Source organism: Rhinopithecus bieti, unplaced genomic scaffold (genome assembly GCF_001698545.2).
Source record: "Rhinopithecus bieti isolate Rb0 unplaced genomic scaffold, ASM169854v2 scaffold_22439, whole genome shotgun sequence".
Classification (NCBI taxonomy): Eukaryota; Metazoa; Chordata; class Mammalia; order Primates; family Cercopithecidae; genus Rhinopithecus; species Rhinopithecus bieti.
The window spans coordinates 200,274-204,954 of record NW_016810838.1 but is presented as its reverse complement, the minus strand read 5'-3'; the positions used below and the strand labels follow the sequence as shown (position 1 = coordinate 204,954).

The 4,681-nt window shown below is 40.2% G+C and overlaps 1 long non-coding RNA gene across 3 annotated transcripts in view; it reads left to right on the top strand.

Moving 5' to 3' along the window:
- The window catches only part of LOC108542783 (uncharacterized), a 38,991-nt gene extending 34,365 nt beyond the window's left edge, over positions 1-4,626 (top strand). For all 3 annotated transcript variants that reach the window (XR_001889366.1, XR_001889367.1, XR_001889368.1), the window contains exon 5: positions 4,458-4,626. This is a non-coding gene — a long non-coding RNA (uncharacterized LOC108542783). The remainder of the gene's footprint in view (positions 1-4,457) is intronic.
- The last annotated feature ends 55 nt before the right edge of the window (positions 4,627-4,681 follow it).

The following is a 4,681-nucleotide window of genomic DNA, read 5'->3' as shown; positions in this document are numbered from 1 at the left end:
TATATATATATCCTTTTTTATTTCTTAACATGTTATAGGAAAGAGGGTGAGAACTTATGGGAAAATAATTAAGTTGAAATGTCCTTATTTTATCTAATTCAGCCTGCTCCTATTCCTCTGTTCCCATATCAGTAATTATCATAACCACTTACACAATCACTCAGGTTTGGAACCAGCCTATTCAACTGGTCTCTGGGCCTTCTGCCTGGAGCTCCTCCTTGCTCCCTTTCACATTGCATCCAATGTGGTCTTTACTAAGCTTGGATCTGATTTTATCTTTCCTCTGGTTTAAATCATTCAGCCGCTTCCCACAGATTCATGGTTATAGTCAGATTCCTGAACAAAGTATGCAAACCCCTTCAAGATCTGTCATTGCCTGCTTCTTGGGGTTTATCTTCCATCCCTGTGCCATAAGCACCTTCCTCTCCACTCATATCAAAATGTTTGCCTCTTCCAGAACTTGTTGGAGTCTTTAATGTTCTAATACTATCATACATTTCTGAAAGAAGCATAAGGGTACAACATTCCTCAAATATATTTACCTTTGGAACATTTTATAGTAGATGTTGTATAAGAAACACACTGAGGTAAATGGCACTTCACATATTACAGTATATATTGTAATGTGTATCATGCCATTAAGTATCTTTCATTATTTATTTTATTTATTTTAATTTATTTTTTGAGATGGGATCTTACTCTCTCACCCAGGTTGGAGTGCCATGGTGCAATCTTGGCCCACTGCAGACTCTGCCTCCCGGGTTCAAGCAATTCTCCCACTTCAGCCTCCTGAGTAGCTGGGATTACAGGGGCCCACCACTACGCCTGGCTAATTTTTGCATTTTTAGTAGAAACAGAGTTTCACCATGTTGGCCAGGGAACTCTTGACCTCAGGTGTTTAACCCAGTATTTCCCCAAATTTTTTGACTACATTTCTTTTTCTTCATGGAATACTTATTAAAATCTTGCAAAACTAGAGTTCACATAACATAAAGAAAATCTTGTTGACTGGGCATGGTGGCCCATGCTTGTAATTTGAGCACTTTGGGAGGCTGAGGTGGGAGGATGGCTTGAGACCAGGAGTTCAAAACCAGCCTAGGCAACATAGCAAGATCCCACCTAGATATATGTTTTTTAAATTAGTGGGGCATGGTGGTGTGCACCTGTCGCCCCTGCCGCTCAGAACACGGAGGTGGGAGGATCACTTGAACCAGGAGGTTGAGGCTCCAGTGAGCTGTGACCATGACATTGCATTTCAGCATGGGAGACAGAGAGAGAAACTGTCTCAAAAAAAAAAAAAAAAAAAAAAAAAAAAAAAAGAATACCCCGGGCTGGGTGTGGTGGCTCATGCCTGTAATCCCAACACTTTGGGAGGCTGAGGCCTGTGGATCACGAGGTCAGGAGTTTAAGACCAGCCTGGTCAACATGGTGAAACCCCGTTACTACGAAAAATACAAAAAACTAGCCTTGCATGGTGGTGGGTACCTGTAATCCCAGCTACTCTGGAGGCTGAGGCAGGAGCACTGCTTGAACCAGAGAGGCAGAGGTTGCAGTGAGCAGAGATCGTGCTGCTGCACTACAACCTGGGTGACAGTGTGAGACTCTGTCTAAAAAAAAAAAAGGCCCCATCTCACACTGTAAGATCTTTCGCATACAAGACAGCTATCTGTTTCGTCTTGTCATTTAAACTTTTTTTTAATTTAAATTTTAATTTATTTTATTATTTGAGATAAGGTCTCACTCTGTTGCCCAGGCTGGAGTACAGTGGTGTGACCTCGGCTCACTGCAACCTCCACCTCCTGGTCTCGGGCAATCCTCCCACCTCAGCCTTCCGAGTGGCTAGTACTACAAGTGCTTGCCACCATATCTGGCTGATATTTTTGTATTTTTGGTGGACACAGGGTTTCACCATGTTGCCTAAGCTGGTCTTGAGTTCCTGAGCTCAAGTGACCCACCTGCCTCGGACTCCCAAAGTGTTGGGATTGCAGGCATGAGCCACCGTACCCAGCCTAAACTTCTTAAATATATTCATTCACATAAAGTGGCTCGCACAGAAAAGTATTGATGTTCTTTCAAAACCATCAGGAACATCAGCTTTTATTTGAATGAATAGAAAATAGAAACTGATTGCTATTCTTTGAAAACAGGACTCTTTGGTATACATACCATAGCCCCTGTTAGCTATTCAGTAAAAGCCTTTGAGGTTTCTGCAATAAATCAAAGTGATTACAAAAAAAAAAAAAAAAGTTTGCTTCTGTCCTCAAGGCCTCCACAGGTGTCATTCTTTCTACTTAAAATCGTGTTTTTTTTCTCTACCCAGTTAATTTTCACCCTTCAAGGTCTTTAAAAGGAATGTTCCCAACCTTTTAATGATAAAGATTTTTTTAAAATCAGTACTTCCAAAGCATCCTCAGCAAATATCCTAGCACCTGTCATACAGGATTACATTTGCTGGGGCATGACTCTGTGTCTCTCACCAGATAAAACTCTGTGAGGTGAAGGAGTGTGTTATTTTGACTGTATATCTTCCAGAACCTACAAGTGGGCTTGAGATGTAGAAAATTTAAATTAAATAAGGAATTGTATGAGTCAATAAAACAAGTCGGTAAATAATGCAAATAAATATCTGAGGTTTCTGGGAAGGGAGACTTACAAAGCACACCTTCTTAAGAACAATTGCTCATGGCTAAATAGCTCCTTTTACAATCTCACCACCAATCTTTCCATTCTGTGGAAACCACACTTTTCAGGTCCAGCCTGCTCTCCCAAGTACTCTAGGTGAGGCTTATCTCCCTCCGTAATAAACACCCATTGGATATCAGGTATTATTGCCTAACCAAGCTATCTCATTTCCATAAACCAATTAGCTCAACATTTCCATTTCTTCTGATGTTTTGCCAAGTAATTACAAAATTCCATTAGTGTTCTTATAGCTAAACATAGAACTCATCAATATTACTTCTTTAATCTATAGGCAGCTCCATTGCTTCATTAGACTAGATATACAGAAGAAAGACTAAGGGCAGCAGAGTCAGAGACTTGGGTGTAAACCCTGGTTTTCCACTTTCTATCTGTGCCATGTAGGGTGTGTTACTTGTGTTATGTTTCTCTTTAAGCCACAGGTGCTCTTCCAGAAAGTTGTGCATTACAATATCATCTATGTGTTGTTTTATAGTATGAGACAGGGAGATCTATAAAGTCTCTAATCTCCCCAACAAATAGTAACTTATCTGTAGACAGTAGATTAATAGTAATTATGTGTATTAATATGAAGAATCTTTCAATTGATATTGGATATACCAAATTTCATTTGGTTTCATACTCCTAGATCATAGAGTTTTGTAACTGCCTGAAGGGTTGACCTTGCCTGCTGCCTAGACAGAACTGATTTATCCAAGACAGGGGAATTCATGCAGAGCCAACTGTGTGGGACACTGGAGTTGTATTATTACTCAAATCAGTCTCCCTGAGCATTTGGGGATCAGAATTTTAAAGATAATTTGGCAGGTAGGGGCTTGGGAAGTGGGGAGTGCTGATTGGTCAGGTTGGAGATGGAATCATAGGGGATTGAAATTAGGTTTTCTTAATGTCTTCTGTTTTGGGTCAGATTACTGGTCTGGGTGGTGTGAGCTGATCCATGGAGTGCAGGGTCTGCAAAATATCTCAAGCAATCATCTTAGGTTTTACAATAGTGATGTTATCTCCAGGAGCAATTTAAGGAGGTTCAGAATCTTGGAACCAGAGGCTGCATGACCCCTAAATTGTAATTTTAATCTTGTAGCTAATTTGTTAGTCCTGCAAAGGCAGAGTTCACCCCAGATAAGAAGGGGTCTTTTGGGAAAGGGCTGTTATCAATTTTGTTTCAGAGTCAAACCATGAACTGAATTTCTTCCCAAAGTTAGTTCGGCCTATGCCCAGGAATGAGCAAGGACAGCTTAAAGGTTAGAAGCAAGATAGAGTCAGTTAGGTCTGATTTCTTTCTGTCTTAATTTCCTCAGTTATAATTTTGCAAAGGTGGCTTCATTTTCAATAGAGTATATGAGACGTGAGTCTCTGAGTTGTAGTGATAGAATGGTACCTTACTACAGTTACAATAGCATTACATAAACTTATGTTAATATTGAGGTCACTTAAATTTTGACTAGAAAGGTTTTATTGCTCTTCAAAATAGATGTTGACATAAATGTGAAAGATGGCAAAAGATTCAGGCCTGAGCCTCTGGCAAGACTGTCTTTCCCTTTGCTCAGTTGCTTCATCCTTTCTTGCCATTATTTCCATGATTCTGTAATCCCCTGTCTCAGTACTCCATGTTCTTATTTTGTTCATATCTGGCCCACATTATTATTCATTAGACTCACTTCTTTGGTCCACTAAATTCAATATCTCATGGTTTTCTTGAAGAGTTAGTTGTATAAATCTTTTCTTTCTTTCTCATTATTCCCCATTTGCCTCCCTAGATCCATCCTTCCTTTTCCTATACTTTGCTCAGTCACCTGGAAGACTGACCTCAAAAGCAAAATCACCTGGATTTCCTTGCCATTTGGCTTTCAAATGTGCTCAGCTAACGAGAGGCTGGAAAGAAATTGACAGCTGGGAAAAGAGGAAGATCGGTGTACAAGAGGAAGATCGGTGTACAAGAGGAAGATTGGTGTACCAGAGGAAGATTGGTGTACCTCCCACT